The 21,687-nt window shown below is 34.4% G+C and overlaps 1 protein-coding gene across 7 annotated transcripts in view; it reads right to left on the bottom strand.

Annotated features, from left to right (window-relative positions):
• Positions 1 to 21,687, bottom strand: part of LOC101020164 — a 447,873-nt gene that overhangs the window by 207,720 nt on the left and 218,466 nt on the right. For 6 of the 7 annotated variants that reach the window (XR_004183337.1, XR_002520869.2, XR_644616.4 and 3 more), the window contains exon 1: positions 7,661 to 8,125. The exons of the other annotated variant lie outside the window; for it this stretch is intronic. The gene's annotated coding sequence lies outside the window, so the exon portion shown is untranslated. Of the gene's footprint in view, positions 1 to 7,660; positions 8,126 to 21,687 lie in introns of those variants that run through there. 7 annotated transcript variants of the gene reach the window in all.

Below are 21,687 nucleotides of genomic sequence, written 5' to 3'. Positions count from 1 at the left end.
TGGACTAGAAAAACCATTAACACAGGTTCAGACCCAGACATCAACACTTACTAGCATGGGAAGTTGGGGAAAATTAAACGCTTTTAGCCTTCCATCTGTACCATGAGATAATCATCAACTTTCATGGTTATTTAGAGGATTGAGATGAGATATATGAAGCACTCTGCATAGGACCTGAACAAGTCATCAATCACTGGCCATGGATAATGCTTTCAAGGGCAGGAGTCAATCACTTGAAAGAATGTCATAGATAGGATAAAGTGTTCTATCATTATACTCATAACTAATGAGTCAGTTTTCTAATTACTTCCAAGGTCAAATTTTTGAAATTCTTTCAGTAGTCCGCTTTGAAAACTGTTGTGGCAATACTTTCAGTAGTGTGCTTTGAAAACTGTTGTGGATTCTTTAATGATAAATTTCTGAGCTTATGTAGGGTAAAAGCTCTTTAATTCTCTATTCCAATGGAATGCCCCCACTTTTTACCTCCCCTTATTCATTTAACCATCTACATGCCTTCCCATAAGAGTTTGAGAAAAACTTGGCTATTCCTGGCTGCAAAGAAAAGCCTATTTCAAGCCCAAGAAAACTTAGTCAAGATCAGGACTTTACTTAATGGGATAATATTTATGACAGTAGCTTATTGCTTTTGGGCATGTAAGTAACTCTAAGTAAAATAGATGGATTTTTTTAAGTAGATATTACACATATGTAGGTTCATAGTCATTGCTTATAATTTGATATGTAGAAACAATAACAGACTTGTATATTTTAAATAGTGTACTTACATCTTACTCTTGATATTTTCCTTATCATTAGACAAAGTAAATGTAAAAATCTCTGTCACACATATATACCCACACCTCCCCCCCACATACCATTTTATGAACGTATACACGCATGTTTCTTTCAGCTATCGCTGAATAATTTTCATAGTGTCAGAGTATATAATATAAATCTCATAAATGCATAGAGTATATCAACACACATACTAATCAATTTTTTCAAACTCAATGTAAGTTTTGGTCTTATTATAATTTGCAATACCTTAATGGCTCTGCTGCCACCTAAATGAAAATTGTACCAGGTACTCATAAGCATTAACTCTCTTCATCTGGTAAAGCTAGTAATGATGTTTCAAATTCAATTTAAAAACCATTAAAACGTAGTGACTTTTAAACCCATTATAATTTAGCTCATTTCTGCAAAATTTAGCTTAGGAGAAAGCAGCTGTGCATTTGAACATCTGGAAATTACTTTTAATTGCACTTTTCTCAAGTGAGAAATGAAAAACTCTACCTGTGATTCTATTTGTATATCTGACCACACAAATCCTAGTAAACACCTGCACTTTATTTATAATTTCATTTTGGGCTACATAATCTCATTTTGCTATTAATCCAGACTTTTATGTGATTTACCAATTGCAAATTTGATCTTGCACAGGCTTTAAGATGGAAAATGGAAATTGCAAGATATTTGATTACTCGTACGTTACTTATCTAAGGAGAAAACAAATTTCAAAGGTACACATGACTAATCTGAAAGTTGAAAATATGCAAATACTATTACATTTACACTTAATGACTTGGGTATTGAAAATAAAAACAAATTCCAGATATGAGGTGGCCTAATCGCTTACATTTTATCTTAAGACCTATTCATTCAGTAAATCAGCCCTTGGTCTTGGATAAAGTATTTAAAACTACCGATTACCAAAAATGATTACTGCCTTCTAGTAACAAATACCAGTTTCCAAATTAAATTTGTTGGCACAAAAATATATCAACAGGAAAATGTTATCATTCCATAAATATTCTGAACGGATTATTTCTCTGTTTATCTGCCAAGATTACAAATCATTGTTTGTTTCTATAGCATTGATTCATTTCCTGACAACCAAAGATGTTTTAGAGATATCTGTATCACACTTCAGTAGGAATTTTCTCTCCATCAACTTTTTCAAATGTCATGCTATCTGAATATATCTACAATTGGTGGTTGAGGTGGGAGAATCTCTTGAGCCCAGGACTTCAACACGATAGTGGGCCATGACCACACCTGTGAATAGCCACTACACTCCAGTCCTGGCAGCATAGTAGGATCCTGTCTCTAAAAAGAAATAAAATAAAGACTAAAACTGACTGCTGACAGGAGAAAAAAAAAAAAAAAAAAAAAACTCTCCATAGAATATTTCTGAATGGGTCCAAGGAATGGAGAGGAAAGAGCATGTGATCAGATTAGAATCCCACAAAACATGCAATAGTCACATACTTGTATTTTTCCCAAACTCCTGCATTAGCAGAAAATTCATATCCAGATCCCAATACTTCATGAAGACTGTACTTGGAAATTTTCAAAGCAGTGCTTTTAAAAAGTAATTTTGGATGACATCTCAAGTAGAATTGGAATCAAGCCAATCCCATAAGTTAAATTTGAGAACAACTGTTTCTATCACTGTTTAAATATTCTGTACACAAAACATGTATTTATATATACTATTTTGAACACAAAACACAATTTAGTAACTCATATGTAAAACACACATGTTCTATAATTTTTAGCAACTTGACCTTTCATGCACAACTGTCCATATTCTTCAGGAAAATGCCCAGGTTTGGGGTAAAATGAAAAACTAATGATCTTTGCTAAGGCTGAGTCAGCTGGGTTATAATGCTGATTTGTCTAACTGAATGAGCTGAACTACCTTAACAGGGATTTTTTAAAAAATCATTATACGTAGAAGAACCCTGTTTCTGCCAAGGAAACCCCATCACAGATCCTCCAGTGAACAAGAATGAGTGTGTAACTCCTCTCTCTTTGTAAAAATATCTGAGATTGGTGATTTGGAGCCCTGAGGCAAGACTCAGGGATTTAAATATGGGAAATGACTGCATAAGTTTAAAGCACCATGGGCCATACAGAATGGATCGCCACCATCCCTTTGACACCATTTTTACTAGAGTTCTTACAGACTGAGTAAATGAAAGCGGTCCTCAAAGCCCACTGTCTATCTTTCCAGTGTGTTGTTTATGTATGAACAGCAAGTTGTAATTAGTTGCTATAAAATATATACTTTTATTACTCTCCATCTTACTTTCTATTTTAGTTTTAAAACTGAAGTCCACAGAAAGCCCATATATTCCTCACATTTATCTAAACATTCAAATAAAACAGTTACTCCTTTCAAAATCTCTGCAAATGAAAAAGTAGTTGATTATCACAGGAAAGAAAATGTTTTTGAAATACTTTCAGATATTTCCCCTTACAGACGTTGACCTCAGATGTTAGTGGGAGAAATGAAAAGAAAGGCACGATAGCTTGGTCTCATGATATTTTTAAACAAAAGATTATGCAATATTTCAATAATAGCAAAGCAGGGACAATTATAACTTTAGTAGATATTAGTTTTTTAAGCAAATGATAGTTCTCCAGATTTTCAAAGAATTAGTAAATCTTTAAAATAAAATAATCAAATATTTAGAATCACTCTATAAACACGTAAATTAGCACTAATTTATGCTGAATACTCAGTGCTTTAAATGAAGCAAATCCTCAGATTTGATGTGATCATTAACACTGATTCATGTATCGACTAACTCTCAGTGAGAAACTCAATAAATTTGTTTATAGAAAGTAATATGGAATAAGAACAAATGTAGAGCATGCTATCAGACTTTCCAACCTCGACCTCAGAAGACATATATCTCAGGATATAGGCAAAAGCACAGGTTGACAAATACACACGAACACATAAACAAGAAAAAACTAAAAAAATTCTTACAGTTTTTTTAGGAAAAAATTTGGAGCATTAAAAAAGAGGTTCCTTTACTGATCTATTTGTCTTGACTTTGAGAGAAGAATTTATAGCAAGATAAATCATCATTGTTTAAACAGCTAACAGGTCAGGTGGCTTGTAAAATGAATGTTTAAGAAGGATATCAAACAGTAATATTTACTTTGTGATAATTTTAAAATTAAACCAATATAAAGTAAAAAAAAAATTGCAACAAGTGTAAATCAACACTTCTTTTATTTGAACAAGACTTAAAATCAGCTAACATGATTCTATTCAATATTAATTGTATATAAATCAAAGTAACGTTAAAAATTATTTGGTTATATAAGCTATAGTTGTATGTTGGCTGCTTGGAAATATGACATTTGTTCATCTAATAAAAGAGTGAAATATGGCAGTTAATTTTATGAGAAAAGCCTTACAAATGCATGACAAAGTATAATTACTGTTTTAATATTTCAGGTTTATTGTATTAATGAAATAACAAAGTATTATTATTAGCAGTTTATATGAAAGGTATCGTCTTTTATTTTAGTGCATACTTTCTCCAAAACAACAAAGATTGGTATCTTCATGTGCTTCTATATCTAGTTTTGTTACCGCAAATTCCAAATCATTCTGCCTATACTAGTTTTTTATGGCCGAGGTCACTGAAGTTGTGCCAAAAATTCAACAATGATGTTCAATCTAATGTAGCAATGCACTTATCTTATTGCTGAATTTTAGACCCCTCAGAACAAAGCACTTCATTTAAATGATAAATGTTCACCTAAAATACCCTGTTGTAAACATTTCTCACATTTAAACAATTGTGGATAAAATACTGCGATGTTAAAGCTTTCTTTTCAATACCGAATAAAAGTTGATGTTTAATTATTTAATGTCTCTTTTAATTGGAGGGAAAGAAAGTATTTTATGTGCCTGTTGCATAATTAAAATAAACAAACAAAAAACCCTGTCACATTTAAAATGATAGAAGTCCATAATTTGAAATGACAACTACAAATGAATTTCACTTTTTCTGAAGAGTAAAAGAGATTCCACATTGTAAAATTTCATAGATTTTAATATTTCCAACATAAGTATGAGGGAAAAGATGAACGAAAAATCTTGTTCGAGCTATTCTTTATAAATTGAAGAAATTCAACAAAAATATTAAAATATTTTTCTTTTTACAAGCAATCGCATTTCCATATAGTATTTTTAAAATGTTAACTCAATGAAGGAAATGTAATCAGTGTTTTGCATTTATGATCCTAGGGAGTATTAGCTAGTAATTCTGCTAAAAAAGCCTACATTATGGAAATAATTACAACTCATTGCCATAGCAAAAGAAAGTAAATTTTTTAGCTATTTCAGTAAGGAAGATAATCTAAATTGCCCTTAATACTTATTTGTTTCTACCTCAACTAAAAAATATTTGTCAGTAATCGTGTACAATTAAGTTTCTTCTGAACTCACAAACTAACATTTCTGTATACTTGAAAAGTTCTATATTTGATGGCATTTACTTTGCTATGGGCTCTAATTAACCAAAAATACCCTAAAATTTTCAGTTAAAACATTTCTTAGTAAATATTAGAAAAATAATCTATCAATTTCAAATGCTAAATACAACAGTTGATTCAAAATAATCAAAAAATAAAAACAGAAGATGTGTGTAAGAGCTAAAATTAAAATTAAAATTGAATTAAAAAAAACTTTTAACTGAGAATCATGCTGAACAAGAGAAGCTATCTTATTTTTCCTGCACCTGTTTCATGATAATAAATGTGAAAATGTTTGGGTTTTAATCCAAGTTTTGAAACATTTACCTTTATTAACTTCTTTTATATAAATTACAAAGATTACATTAAATGAGAATTCAGCTGTAAACTCACATACAAAGAGAACTTATCTAGGTAAATTTCTATTGATACCAATTTATAACTTCTACGGATTTTAATGTTGACTGGTATGAAAATTCAAAACACTCCATGTCTTGGTTAAACTAATAGCAAGGTATTTACAGTATCATAATTCAGTCCACAGGAAAGCAAATATAAATTGTATATTTACAAAAATGACCTGAAGGAAATCAGGAGACATTTTCTAATCCTAAAATTTACCTAAAATTAATATGATCTTTTCTATCACCAAAATTAGCAATATTCTATACGTAAAGGGGAGATAAATACAGAATAAACATGCCTATTAAGAAATCTCTTAATTAGGTCACTCTTAAAAAATAATATATCTGATTCCCATCAATATTTTAAAGAGAAATATGACTGTTTCTAGTAAAATAAAGTTGCACTCTGGATTACTACAGATTAACACACAAGGCATAATAGCATTTATGATAGTGATAATAAAATTTGTTTTAAAAAAATAGAGCAACTAATATTACACTTTTCTGCTTTTAATTATTCTGTAATGTACCCATGTTTAATGTCTAAAGATACTATTGAAAATGGCTATAGAAAAATCTGAGGTGTTAATATTTGATTACTATAGTATTTCATTGACATTCGTGAATTTAACTCTTAAAACACTAGAGTATAAAATTGGCTTACAGAACAAAATTCAGTTATAGTAATATCAAAATTAATAATAGTTCCAGATATGGGATGTAAGTACCTTTGAGCTTCAAAATTTCTTTCATGAAAAATTATCTTTTTATTGCAAAACAGCAATTAAACACAATTACTTAATGCTATTCAGCCATGTCTATATACCAAGCATTTCTATTAAAACATTTGTTAGAAATAATATCAAGGTGTTAATAAGTTTTTAAAATTATATAACAAATGCTGACATTTTAAAAAATCCCAAATGCTACATTTTAACATAGACAAAAACACTATTAAAACGTTAAGCTTAATTGCGCGCACAACGAAACTTCTAGAAAACTCCATTACTTACTGTTCACTGAGTATCACTTACAGAGACTAACAATTTTAAGATTTCATTTGTTATTTATCCTGCAGTATTTTGAAAAACCTTTTTTGCACTGTATACTTCTCAATAAGATGATCATACCTACTCTGGTCTGCTGAGAAAAACAAAAAATCAGTAAATCTTCTTTAAGACTGTGCTTGTTCTATCGTATCTTAGGTGGCAACAAGCAAGGAATTCATAATGATAAAAGCACCAATATGAGAAAAAATATTTAATGCTTGTTTCATATTGACTGTATAAAGTCATTTTGACATGCCTATACAACTGGTTGTGGCAGCTTTCAGACATGATTCCAGATTAAAAAAAAAAAAAAAAAAAAAAGAAAGAAAGAAATTGCTCCAGGTTCTTTAGAGAAAGCTTGCCGCTGGGAAGTTGATTTTGGCCAGGTGCCAAAATCATGTGCAAAGGGGCCTCATTACGGATTCATGGCAGCCTTCAGCACTAACAAAAAATGTGACCCAACAGGCTAAATCAGCGACTAAAATTAAAAAGTAAGAGACAAAGACAACTTACTTAATATTCCTTCCAAAGCAACATTAAACTTTTTTTGGTAATTAAACCCTTATTAGTATAATGCAGTGTTCCTCTGTCCTCAAATGATTGTACAATTACTCTTTAAAACTTGTCAATTTCCCTTCTAAATAACACTTTCTTTCTGTGGCAGTTTACAAAGATTTCGCTATATAATAAAACTCTATATCCACTGTAATCGGTTCAATAGAAGAAAACAAAATTGTAAAAATGCAGACGACAGTATTCCTTTAAGATTTAAACAAACAAACAAAAAATAAGCAAACAATCGTCAGTACATTTTGAACTTCTACAAAAGTGAACATGCACCCTCTAAACTCACACTGGTTGCGATGAAGCAGTCTCACTGCCCAATTTTCCCCCAAAAAAGTACATTTGATATCGCAGTCTTACCTAGATGTCTTCTGGCTTTTCTGCAGATCAAAAAGTTTCCTTCCTAAGCACACAGATATTCTTTCACAAACCATAAAGGCCCTTTTATGAATCCAGCACTGTAACAGGCTACCTTCCACACCACGTTGAGAGCCCAGTGTACAAGCTCTCAAGATAAAATACGTTGCTAATACACAATTAGTGGGAGAGGTTGTCTATTGGAGAATTTATCTTAACGAAAGGAGGAAAAAAAATAGAAGCTTTTTTTTTTTTTTTTTTTTTTTTTTTTAAATAGCAAAAAGGGTGCGGTCAGATGTTAGGTTTTGCCTGAGAAAAGGGTTCTACACTGCACTAGTACCTAAACACTAGCAGAAGCTGCCTGGGAAGGGAGCCAATGGAAGGACTTTGTTTGACCCAGCTGCCAATCTCCCCTGAAGCCGTGCGCCAGACTAAACACTCACACTATTTTAACTCAAATCAGGCTACAGCAGCTGTTTGCTTTCCGGCTCTGAGCTCTGCACCCACCATGGCCTGTGCAGTTCACCCGCGAGCTTTGCTAGCTGCCTGGCTGAAATCTGTTCCGGGTTGGGATTTGTCATTGGGGAGCAAATATTAACCCTATTCCTCATGGTAAATCTGGACTGTTTGTTGTTCAGCATTTGGATCTGGTCATTGGGGTAATTTCTGATCTTTTAAATGAAGACTGATATTTTATGTCATGGAGAAAGTTTGAGATTTGAAGGTAACAAGGATTCCTATGTTTCTTTGAAATTCGAATGTAAACTCTTCTGATGTGTTCAAATTAACACTAAAATAGCCCTTCTGTGTTCCTACAAAAACGAGGTCCCTAGAGTACACTCCTAACAACAAAGATGGTACCCATTCACTCCAACCTAAAGCTCTTCCACTATAGCAAGATGGTGAAGTTGGCATCACAGAGTCGGAGAGACTCACGTGGTTGCAGGAGTTAGCACTGACTCCTCAATGCTCAGGAAAGTTTCTCCAAAAGCAACACCTAGGCACACAAGAAGTTTGCTTTCCTTGTGTGAAAAGGCATCAAGTGACCTAATTTACCATTCCTAAATTTCTGAGCTTATTTAGTTGTTAGACTAAGTGTAAAATTCACATTCTGAATTGTAAAACGTTATGCCCACAGGTAGTCTGAGGTTAAAAACAAACTAGAGAGAAGTTAGTTAGGGAATGTACAATTAAAGTCATAATCAAAATGGTCTGATTGTAGGAGGGGGAAGAGATCCAATAATGAAGATTGATTGCACAGGAGATAGGAGCCAAACATTATGTATGTGGCAAAAAGAAACCAGAAAGTCATTCAACATGTGGAAGGGAGAAAGAAGCTCAGAAGAGTGTAATAACATGGACCATAACTGAGTTATTTTTACTCCTGACCAAATTCCTTCCTATTGGACGACGATGGTGAGAGAAGCCAGCACGTTTCTCTTTAGAGATTTTAGTTTCCATTGTTGCATCAGGCAAAAGGATATCTTTTAACGTAAGGCAAATAGACAGAATTTTTGTTTTTGTTTATTAATGTAACGAATTTTGATCTAGCTATGATGGTTCACAGTGCAGTCAGAAGATAAACAAAAGTGAAATGTTCCTGAAATACACGAAAGGTGTGTCTTCAATTTTTCTTTTTTTTTTTTTTTGTCAGAAAGTTGTTTCCTCTGCTTTAACAGGAGAGTTTATTTTGTTTCTATTCTTGCCCCAAATGATAGGTCTGTTTTCTTATTTTAGAAACTAGAGATCTAAATTACAAAAAACTGTAATTTTATAATAAAATGTTATTTCCTCAGATAGGAGGTAGAAAAGATGCCTATAGAGAGGCTGAACTATTAGGGTTTATAGATGCACAAAAACTGAAAGGCCCAATTAATTAAAAATGCATGTCATGACAATATTGCATAGCAAATAGGGCTAGTATCCTTATTTTGAAAGTGATCTATATGTAAACTCAAAAGATTCCCATTGGATCTGGCTTCATATATAGCAGTGTATAGTTTGATGCTCAGAATTCTTATGGAATCAAATCAAATGCTGGGAAATGATTTCTTTTGTGCCCCCTTTTTTTTCCAATGTAAGAAAATATTCAACTTGTTTCTCTGAATGGTCTATTACAATCTACAAATCACCCACCATCATACTGCTATATATATCTGCAGCAGCTATAGACTGGCAGTCCTATAGTAACATTTGTTGATCTCAGTAATCACTTCCTTACACTTCTTTTCTGTCTTTTCGTTAGACATCTCGTGCACAATAGTGGTTAATTCCTATCATGACTGTCACAGGCTGAACTGTCTCGCCACCAATTCAGATGCTGAAGTCCTTACTCCCAGCACCTCAAAATCTGACCGTATGTGGAGTTAGTGTCTTTAAAGGGGTAATTAAGTTAAAGGAGATCATTAGGATGGGCCGGATTCCAATGACTGGTATCCTTATAAGAAGAGGAGGTTAAGACACAAAAACACAGAGAAGACCATGTGAAGACATGGGGAAAAGATACCCATTTGCAAAGCAAAGGATGAGGCTCAGAAAAACCAACCCTGCCAACGCCTTGAGCTCAGACTTCTTGCCTCCAGAATCAGGAAAAAATAAATTCCTATTGTTTAATCCCTTCAGTCTATAGTTGTTATTTGTCGAAAACTAATACAATGCCTAGGTTAAAAGGAGTGAAAAATTGTCCTATCTACGACTGGAATACAATTCATTTCTATACTCAAGTGTTTCTATACTCAAGTGTTTGATTTTGTCCAAGACAGCATGGAATGTACAAAGGAATTGTAATTCATTCACATCTTCCAGAAAAGAGGAAAAACTGTGTGTAGACCAGAGTTTTATATAAAAGGAATAACAAGGTGCTGAAAATGAAGGAACATAAAATGCAGTTGCCACTTTTCCATGATACTTATTTTCATATTTTGAACAGGAAAACGGTGCTTAACTCATTTTGTAAATAATAAAATAGTATGTGCACAATTAATACGTACAGACTTTAAAAGTAATTGTGGAATAAATAGGTGCCTAACTTTTCCTTTGGGATACTCGAAAATGGTATGTGAAACTTTTGATTTTGAAAGGCAGTTCTGACACATGGACAACTCACATTCAAGTTCTGATGCTAGATAAAAACTTAATATCAAGAGTTGGAAGCAAAAAAAGCTAGTCTTTGTAAGTGGAGAGTGCCAATAACCTATGCAAAGGGAAGAGACCCTAAACGAAAAAGGAAAAGAAAAGTGGCCTTATGATAAAGTCTGTCTAAAGGTAAATGAAGGAAGACTGAAGGTGTCAAAGATAAAAGAAATTAGAAGTTTAATCAAATATCTCCCCCCAAAAATCATCTTTGCCCATAAGCAAAGCAACAAACACCCCACTCACACGGCTGGAAGATGCAAGGTAGCTATGGGAAATACATTGGAGTAGGAGTATTTTGCTGCTTGTGGTGGGCAGGATTCTAAGATGGCCCCAAGCTTTCCACTCCTGTATACTTTGACTTCCCTAGTAGGTGGGGTAGAACCTGTGAATATGGTAAGATAGTCGCTTTGTTGTTAAGAGTCAATGATATTTCCATCTAAAATTAGTAGAGTGAGAAAGAAGAAAAGAAGCCAATTGCAAATGAATCCACTTGCCCAGAAGAGGTAAGGAATAGGTGACTCAAATTGCCATTGTGACAAGATACCATTTTACCTAGCCACAATTCCCACCCGATGCCACCTGAACGTGACTACTCATCTATTCATCCTTTGGCTCACCTGGTCTTATCAAAAATTCTGTTTAATGCTGACCCTGTGTGGGGCATTGGGCTGTCATGTGGTATAAAAAACACAGCCTTTGATCTCGTGATGATAGTCTAGGAAGCAAACTGAAAGCAAAACAACCAGTTCTAAAGAAAATGGCACTGTGTTGAGCACATTAAAATGCTGAGGTGGTAATGTCCAGCGGTTTCGTAAATGTGATAGAATATTACAACAATATTAGTAATTATCACATATTCAAATAATTTCAATAAACAAATTATGGAGAAAGGAGCTATTATGAAAAATGCCATTTTTTGTCATCCTACAGCTATTATGATATCATTGTCTTAAAACAACTAAATATAATACTGGTTGCGTGAAACTACAATTGTTAGTCTCTTTTATGTTTTTATGAAAATATTTCCCCTCTACTTCTCATGCTAGTTGAGACCAAAAGGACTATTTATCTCTTGAAATTCTGACCTTTTAAAATAAAATCTGAGACATAATCTTTCTGCACAAAACCCCATTGTTACTCCAAAGTAAATTGCAAACCATGCTACAATGGCTTTCACTTTAAGCAAGATATGTTAATAATGACATGGTGTTTTGAACACTTATTTCTTTTTTTTTTTTTTTTTTTTTTTGAGGCAGAGTCTCGCTTTTTCGCCTAGGCTGGAGTGCAGTGGCCGGATCTCAGCTCACTGCAAGCTCCGCCTCCCAGGTTTACGCCATTCTCCTGCCTCAGGCTCCTGAGCAGCTGGGACTACAGGTGCCTGCCACATCGCCCAGCTAGTTCTTTGTATTTTTTTTTTTTTTTTTTAGTAGAGACGGGGTTTCACCGTGTTAGCCAGGATGGTCTCGATCTCCTGACCTCGTGATCCGCCTGTCTCGGCCTCCCTTTGAACACCTATTTCTTAATGAGAATAACCATCATACATTGAGAAACAATTTCAAGTAAAGTTAAATTAAGTTGAATGTGATCATGAAACAACCCAAACTATTATAAAGAAAATAAGCTTAAATGATTAAGTAAATATTCTGCACAACGGTCATATGGAAATAATTTTAAAAAATAATATGACACGTAATTGTTAAAATAGAATTTTTTTTTTTAATTTAGCAAACAGAGATGCACACAGACACGTGCAAACAAAAATATGGTGCATTGAAGTAATGGAGGGAAGATATCTATTCTTATTAATTTGACCAAAAGTTCAAAAATGATTTTGCATTCTCAGTATAATTTTTCATTCCATTTCCTAAGCCTATAAATCTGCTTTTTGAGGGCATCTCTGGAGGCACTTTTATATTTTATCAAATGTACTTTTTAGTTTCAGAAAGATTAAAAATAATCTTGACACACACGGAGAAATTGATGACATGAATAGCCATATATCTAAGACAAGTTGAGATAATAATTCATAATCTTTCCCCAAAGAAACCATTGGACTCAAATGATTTCACAGGTGAGTTCTACAAATATTTAAGGAAGAACCCATATCAGTTTCCCACAATCCCCTCCAAAACATAAAAGCAGAGGAACACTTTCTAACTCATTGAATGAGGCCAGCATTGCTCATAATGCCAAAATTACATAAATATATTACAAGAAAGGAAATTTGTACACCCTTATCTTTCATGGAGGTAGACATAAAATCCTTAATAAAACATTAGCCAGTATAATTTAGCAATGTATTGAAATAATTATACCTGAAGACCAAATGGTATTTATTTCATATATGCGAGGCTGGTTTAATATTTGAAAGTCAAAACAAAATATGATCATATCAATTGACACAGAAGATACAACATTTCACAAAATCCAACACTCAAGCAGGGATAAAAACTCTTAGCAAACTAAAAATAGAGGAGAACATCTTCAGATTGATGCAGAACATCTACAAAATAGCTACTAGCATCATACTTAACAGTGAGAAACTAGACACTTTCCCCTAGGACAGAGAAAAGACAAGGATGTTCCCTGTCACTACTCCTATTCAGCATCATACCAGCAGTCCTAGCTGATGAAATAAGACAAGAAAAGGAAATTAAAACATAAATATTGGAAAGGAATATATAAAACTGTCTAGTCACACCTGATATGTCTATATAGAAAATCCCAAAGAAATTACAAAAAATAAAGCGGATTTGGCAAGGTTTTAGGACACAAATTTAATACACAATAGTCAAATGCTTTCCCCTTTACCAGAAACAAATGCTTGAACTTTAAAAATATTATTTATAATAGAAGCTAAACATTATGTACTTAGGTATAAATGTAACAGAATATATATGGCATGTATATGTGCAAAACTACAAAACACTGATAAAAAAGTTAAAGAAGATCTAAATAAATCTGTGTTCTTGTTCTGTCAGCTGGGAGGGTCTAGAAGCAATGACAGCACAGTGGAAGTACGCCTACCTAGAAACCAGATGTTAGTTTCTAATACCATTCTCAAAGACACTAGGACTCCTTAGAGAAATGCTTGATTCTAGGACTTGACAGGAAAGATATAAGATGGACCTGGAGCATAGTGCCAAAAAGAAAGTAAGTGCTAAAAAATAAAATAAAAATAAACAATGGTGGGATATTTAAAAAAAGGCATATAAGTGACAACTGAAAGAAGTCCCAATGACTAATGCTGAAACAATTTAAACAACAAATAAAGTAGTATTGGACCATAACCCAAGTACAAAATAAATATCCATGAATCCACACTGATGGAAGTAAATGATTAGATAAATAAACAATACACATATAGCGCATAAACAGATATTCCATGCAGAAAATGGTATATGTATCTGTGTGTGTGTGTGTGTGTGTGTGTGTGTGTATATTTTTTTTTTGAGATAGAGTTTCACTCTCACTGCCCAGGCTTGAGTGCAATGGTGCAATCTCAGCTCACTGCAACCTCTGCCTTCCAGGTTCAAGTGATTCCCCTGCCTCAGCCTTTCAAGTAGCTGGGAAGCTGGAATTACAGGCATGTGCTACCACGTTGGCTAATTTTTGTATTTTCAGTAGAGATGGTGTTTCACCATGTTGGTAAGACTGGTCTTGAACTCCTGACCTCAAGTGATCCACCCACCTATCTCTCCCAAAGTGTTGGGATTACAGGCATGAGCCACCGCACCCAGCACTATACACAACGCGCGCGCGCGCCCACACACACACACACACACACACACACACACATATATTCTTAAAGAGGTAGAACATAATTTTTCACTCATTCGTTAACTGGGGGCTGAGCGTAGTGAACTCTTTTCAAAAAGCACAAAAAGAGAGAGAAAGAAAATAATTGGCTTTACAGTGGGGAAATCTGATTAACACTTTCACAAGCTAGCTGATCAATGTCAGCATCAGTAATGATAAGTTATTTTGATAGTATTCATCTTTGATAATAGATGATGAGAATGGCAATTTATCTTTGTGGGATTCCTCTCAAAATGCATGACTCCAGTCTAAGCATAAGATAAATATCAGATAAATTCCATTTGAGGAATGTTATACAGAACAGTGACCAGTTAGCCTCAAAATTATAAAGGTCATTAGAAGCAAGAAATGTCTGTGAAACTATCACGACCAAAAACAGACTAAGGTGATATGACTACTAAATGGAATATGGTACCTCCACCCGTCATCCCAGAACAGAAAAAGGGTGTTGGGGAAACACTGAGGAAATTTAAATGGAGTATAGACTTTAGTTTGTTACCAAGTATCAATTATGTTTCATTCATTGTGATAAATAAATCACACTAATATGATAAATTTGAGAAACTGAGTGTGGGGAGATCTCTGTATTATCTTTTTAATAATTTTGTAAATATAAAATTGTACTAAAATTAAAAGTTAATTAAAAGATACACGAGCAAATTGTTTTAACCAGAAAAAAATGATTAAATGCTTCATGCATATGTTACAGAAATATTTTCTCAAGTATGGAAGTAATGTCCAAAAAGCAATTTCTGAGAAATATGCATTAAATAGTAAAACTACTCCCTTAGTTTCCATGACATTGTTTCTCCTGTTTCGTTCGTCTCTTATATCTGATTTTCCTTTCAATTCTTTTAAATCTCATTGACTCTTATGTATAGGCTGTTTGATGACCTCCAAATCTTCAGCACATGCACCAGTATAGTGCTCTGACCTTATTTCTTTTTTTTTTTTTTTTTTTTGGTTGAGACGTAGTCTCGCTCTGTCGCCCAGGCTGGAGTGCAGTGGCGCGATCTCAGCTCACTGCAAGCTCCGCCTCCCGGGTTCCCGCCATTTTCCTGCCTCAGCCTCCCGAGTAGCTGGGACTACAGGCGCCGCCACCTCGCCCGGCTAGTTTTTTTGTATTTTTTTTAGTAGAGACGGGGTTTCACCGTGTTAGCCAGGATGGTCTCGATCTCCTGACCTCGTGATCCACCCGTCTCGGCCTCCCAAAGTGCTGGGATTACAGGCGTGAGCCACCGCGCCCGGCCGCTCTTACCTTATTTCTAAACGTCCACAGGCACCCACCTCCATTCATAAAACCAAAGTCTGTTTTTTCCTACTAATCTTCCCCTACTGTGTTTAACAGCCAATCATTCTCCATGCATAACGAGTCAGAAGAGATCCTAAGACACCTCCACACTTTCCCAATAAAACACTGGGACAAGTGAAGAAATGCGGAACACAAATATGTCATCAAAAAGTTCCTGACTGAAGAAAAAAACAACTCAAATTAACTTTTTGGTTAAAACTTGAAAATAGTAATAACATGTATTAAAATGCAGAGTAGGTCTCTCAAGAAAAGATCATTGAGGGCCAAGAGAATCCCATTTCCATCTGGCCAGATCATTCTCCGCAATATTCCACACACCATAAACATATTAAGTTGTAAATTTATAACCTTCAGAAGAAGTCTGAAATACTCAATAGTGGGAACAAAAAGCCCATTGCAGTTCTGAAGTGTCGAGTCTGTCTTTACGAGTCCCCTGTGAATCACAGTATATGGAATGTTGATGAGGTTTTAGAGTTAAAATCTTAAGTCCATTAAAAAACCTAATTATTACATTAGCCTTTTGGAGCAAAGGTCTAAAATACAATGAATTTTGGTTTACAAGGAAAACCAGTATGATAAAAAAAAAACTGAACAGAAACACAAGGATAAACCCACAACTTTCAGTGGTCCTTTTGAAGAAAGCGATACCTCTAATCTTACAAATATCACTGTGATTAAATGTAAAGACAGCAGATATCAAAAATGAGTACTGCCATGAGGGACTTCAGCCAAAGTGTAAAGTATGCTGTTTGTCTTGGAAATGTCCCATTTCTTAGCAAATTCTCTCAGTCTTTGCCCAGGCATCCAGTACCCTCATGCTTCCCTCTGGCTATCCCAGGCTCTCCTAACTCACTGAACACCCACATTCCCTCTTCCTCACCAGCAAGAGCCTTGTGCTTTCAAACCAAACTTCCTGTCAGTTCCACTTCTCAATCAAAACTCCAATTTCCTCAGAGTGGCTGATTTGGCAGTCACCAAGCAAAACCCTAATCTGATAATCTGATTAAATTAATTCAAAGTAAGTTGTAAATGGCTAATAGCCTAAATTTCTGAGAGAAGCTGAATATTTGACAATCTAATTTGTAGAATATACAAAGGAGATGTATTAACTGGAAACCTGAGTGCCCTCTGTTAATATTCAAAATTCTTCCAATACTTCTTTCGTTTCTTCCTCTCTTTCTTTTGTTTTCTTCTCTTCCTTTCTTTTCTTCTCTTCCTTTCTTTTCGTCTCTTCCCTCCTCCCTCCTTCTTTCTTTCCCTTTTTTTCTCTTTCTTTCTTTTTCTTTTTCTTTCTGCCTTTCTTTTTTCCTTTTCTTTCCTTTATCTCCTCCCTCCCTTCCTCCTTTTTTTCTTTCTTCCTTCTTTCCTTCTTTTTTTCTTTCCTTCCTTCCCTCCTTTTTTTCTTTCCCTCCAGTTTTTCTAGACTCTCAAAATTCTCCTTTGCTAGTCACTTATTAAAATCTGTAATGAGAAAAAAAATTGACTAATATTTACGTTTATCTTTCCTATTTCTTGTAATAACCTGTCACCAACTTAAAATGTGAACAGTGCATTTGGAAATATCACAATGAGCTACTACTTTTCTTTTTTTAATTCAAACACTTAACCTGCCACAAATAGCAACTATTGATTTGCATGTCTTTCCTAGAAATGTTAGCCATCCTTTGTAAGTAGTTACTGCTATTTGCATCAGGTCATCAATGCAAATCACAGCAATATATATCATATATTCATTTTTACTAATTATTCCAACATATTTGTTAATAATAAATAATACCATGACTTATATCTTTCTATGAAATAATCAAAATAGTCTATCTTTATTACATATTTTTCTGTGCCAGGTGCTGCTCTAAGTACTTTGACTGAAATAATTCATCCTCAAAATGAAATTATAAATTGGTAATTTTTATATACTTCCTTTTAACATATTTGGAAACTAAGATTTGGAGAAGCTAAGAAACTTGCCACAAATTACACAACAGCTAAATTGTATTTAAAACCCACCGCATGAGTCTATAAAAAATGTGTACTGTCTACTCCTCCAGGAATATATATGTATGCATGCTAAAATAAGTTATATATGAGTATTGAAACTATCAGAAGCTCAGTCTCAGTTGAAGGTGTGAAATCAGAAAGTGGGAGTTAGACTAATGTTAATAGATGAGCTTGCCTAGAAAACATTATTAGGGTTTCTTGGATACACCTGGGACAAGGTGAACGGGATATGATAGCCAGGAGGATCAACAAGAAGTAATGTTACGTCCAGGTCATTTCATCTAAGGAGTAGGTGAGAGTAGAGGTACAGACTTTACAGTCAGGCTTTGCCAGGCTTGTGAATGACAGTCCTGGTGGCAAAATGGTGAACTGAACTGACTAGATAAGGGTGACCGAAAGTACTGTCCCCAGAAATCCTAACAGCAAGTGAAAGAGAAGATCAGTCAACCTAATCACTGAGAAATAGCAAGAGAAAAATACAACAGACATTCTTATCAGAAAAAAAACTTTTATGTAATCCAATAATATAGTCTAATAATATAGTATAATGTCATTTCATGTATTTATATTGAATACATTAGGAACTTCCAATAGACATTGTTAAGCAGAATACCACCAACTAACAGACTATGCACAGGAAACATTTGAACACTTGTTCAATAAATACCATAGCGAACTGTGTGAAAAGGTAATACCTTCTTGAGGTTTAAAAAATCTAGTCATTCAGAAGCATCCAAAGCATAAAATAAAGATGCCTTCCTTTCCAAAATGATAGTATTCTGTTCACCTGATGTAACTACTAGACTGAGTGTGTTTTCAGGAAATATGCATTGTATGAAAAATACACAATCACTTGTACTTTTTTTTTTTGTAACTTTTATTTATTTATTTATTTATTTTTGAGACGGAGGTCTTGCCCTGTCGACCAGGCTGGAGTGAAGTGGTGCGATCTTGGTTAACTGCAACCTCCACCTCCCGGGTTCAAGTAATTAGAGACAGGGTTTCACCATGTTGGCCAGGCTGGCCTTGAACTCCTGATCCCAAGTGATCTGCCCATCTTGGTCCCCCAAAGTGTTAGGATTACAGGCGTGGGCCACCGCGCCTACACTATTTTTATTTTTTAGAAATTTATTTATTTATTTATTTATTTATTTAGTTAGTTAGTTAGTTAGTAAAGACAATGGTCTCACTATATTTCTCAGGCTGGTCTCAAACTCCTGGCCTCAAGCTATCCTCCTGTCTCGGCCTCCCAAAGAGGTAGGATTATAGCCTTGAGCCACCACGCCCGGCCCTCACTTGTAAAACAGATTAAATTATATTTCATATTTGTGACTTTAATTTGATTGATATTGTTGGCCTTATAAGAAAGGAAATCTTACTGCATATATTGTATTGTAACTTGATTTACTTACATTCTTAATATGATGTGTGTGTGTATAAACCTTTTGTAATTAGGGACCTAAGTTCTTCCTCATTATCACTCCTGTTTAATATTCCAAAAATTCAAGCTGTATCTGGTGTGTTTAATCATGGGAATATTTTATATTTGTTTTCTATTATCTGGCAAAAATAAGATACCAAGGACTTAAAAAAATTTCTTTATCCAATTAGTTGTCTTACATTTCACATTACTGTACATTTGGGGGTGAGGGTAAAAAAGCAGATCTAAAGCCAAATGGCAGAGTTTAAAATACCCTGCAGACCATAGTTAAGTATGTAAAAGTTTAATAAACTTAAATTTCCAGTTACTCTGGCCAAAAGTTTATGTTCAAGAAATATTAACTGACCATCTTAAAAGTAAATCCTAGATGTTGGGGTAGGTGGTTAGGCAAGGCATTCCTCTGAGAATTATAAGGAAAAATGAAACTTGCTGAAGGAGTCAGAGTGAATAGGGTCATCCATGCAACAGCAGCTATATTTTCATCTCTTTTCACTTATACCCCTTGGCACTAAAGAAATTCAGTACAAAGAAATGTTGCAGCTGGGGAGAAGAGACAAGCATCTGGTTAAGAAATAACCCCATGGCTCAGGACAACTTTTGGCCTTCTATGTTGATCTTATTAAGTTTCACCTCTTTTTTCTGGAAAAGAAATTCACTAAGAGAAGAAAAAATATTACAATACTTCTGGCACCATGAGTAAAGCTAATGGGCTTCAGACGTCTTTTAGCTGGGGAACATATTTACTATCAAATAAAGACATGAGCTAGCATGGGAAGCATTCTTGGGCTGTCAGAAAGCAGTATAAGCTCCTTGTGATATTGTGATTTTTAATAACATATACAACTAACCCTTGAAGAACACAGCCTTGAACTGTGAAGGCTCACTGTTACGCGGATTTTTTTCAATAGATACATTCGAATTTTTTTTGAAATTTGTGACAATTTGAAAAAACTCACAGTGTAGCATAGAAATTTTGGAAAAATTAAGAAAAGATTAGATATGTCATGAAATGCATAAAATATATGTAAATACTGCTCTTTTTTATCGTTTATTACTATAAAACATATACGAAGCTATAATAAAAAGTTAAAATTTACTAAACTGTACAAACACACTTACAAAGATATTTGCAGTCCAGAGAAATGTAAACAAACATAAAGATGCTGTATTATATAACTGCATAAAATTAACAGTCATATGTGCTGTACTATTTTAATAATTGTATAGCCATCTTTTGTTGCCAATTCATGTTGATAGTATCAAGCATGCATTTAAAGTGCCATGTGAAGCTAATCATCTTCAAGTGATCAGTTCTTTTCTCCAGTAAAATATGTTACATAGTAAACAGTGATCTCTTGCAGTTTTTATGTATTTTTCATGTTAGTGCAATATTGTAAAACTTAAATAAACCTTAAGTAACAGCAATATTGTAAACCTTAAATAAACCTTCAAATGGGTCCATATGAAGTGCTATCAGTGTTACTGAAAGTGCTCCCAAGAAACAGAGAAGTTACCACATTACAAGAAAAAGTTGAATTGTTTGATACATATCATAGATTGAGGTCTGCAGTTGCAGTTGCCCCACATTTCAAGATAAATGAATCCAGCTTAACAACCACTGCAGAAAAAGAAAAAGAAATTCATGAAGCTATAGCTGCAATTACACCAGCCCTTTCTGCAAAATACCTTTTTATATCGTATGGAACATGCGTCTTTTATGTGGTTTTAAGATTGCTGTGAGAAAGACATACTTACAGACACTAATATGATTTGAGAAAAAATGAAATCATTATTTGGCAACTTAAAGCAAAAGGAAGACGAAGGAGGTAAAACTAGAAATTTAATACCAGCAAAGGATGGCTTGATAATTTCACAATGAGATGTTGCTTGAAATTGTCAAGATAACAGAAAAAGACTGGGTGCCGTGGCTCACCCCTGTAATCCCAGCACTTTGGGACGCCAAGACGGGCAGATTACCTGAGGTCGGGAGGTCAAGACCAGCCTGGCCAACATGGTAAAACCCCATATCTGCTAAAAATACAAAAATTAGCCAGGCGTGGTGGTACATGCCTGTAGTCCCAGCTACTCAGGAGGCTGAGGCAGGAGAATTGCTTGAACCCGGAAGGCAGAGGTTGCACTCCAGCCCAGGTGACAGAGTCCATGCCAAAAGAAAAAAAGAAAAAATAACAGAAGAATAAGCAGCTTCTGCTGACCAAGAAGCAGTAAATGAGTTTCCAGACACCACTAAGAAAATCAATGAGGAGAAAGGTTTTCTGCCTGAACTGGTTTTTAATGCAGACAAAAGTGCCCAATTGTCAGGTAAAA

The sequence above is a fragment of the Papio anubis genome, chromosome 4 (genome assembly GCF_008728515.1).
Source record: "Papio anubis isolate 15944 chromosome 4, Panubis1.0, whole genome shotgun sequence".
Classification (NCBI taxonomy): domain Eukaryota; kingdom Metazoa; phylum Chordata; class Mammalia; order Primates; family Cercopithecidae; genus Papio; species Papio anubis.
Note: the sequence above shows the minus strand (reverse complement) of the source record. Positions and strands in the feature narration are given on the sequence as shown.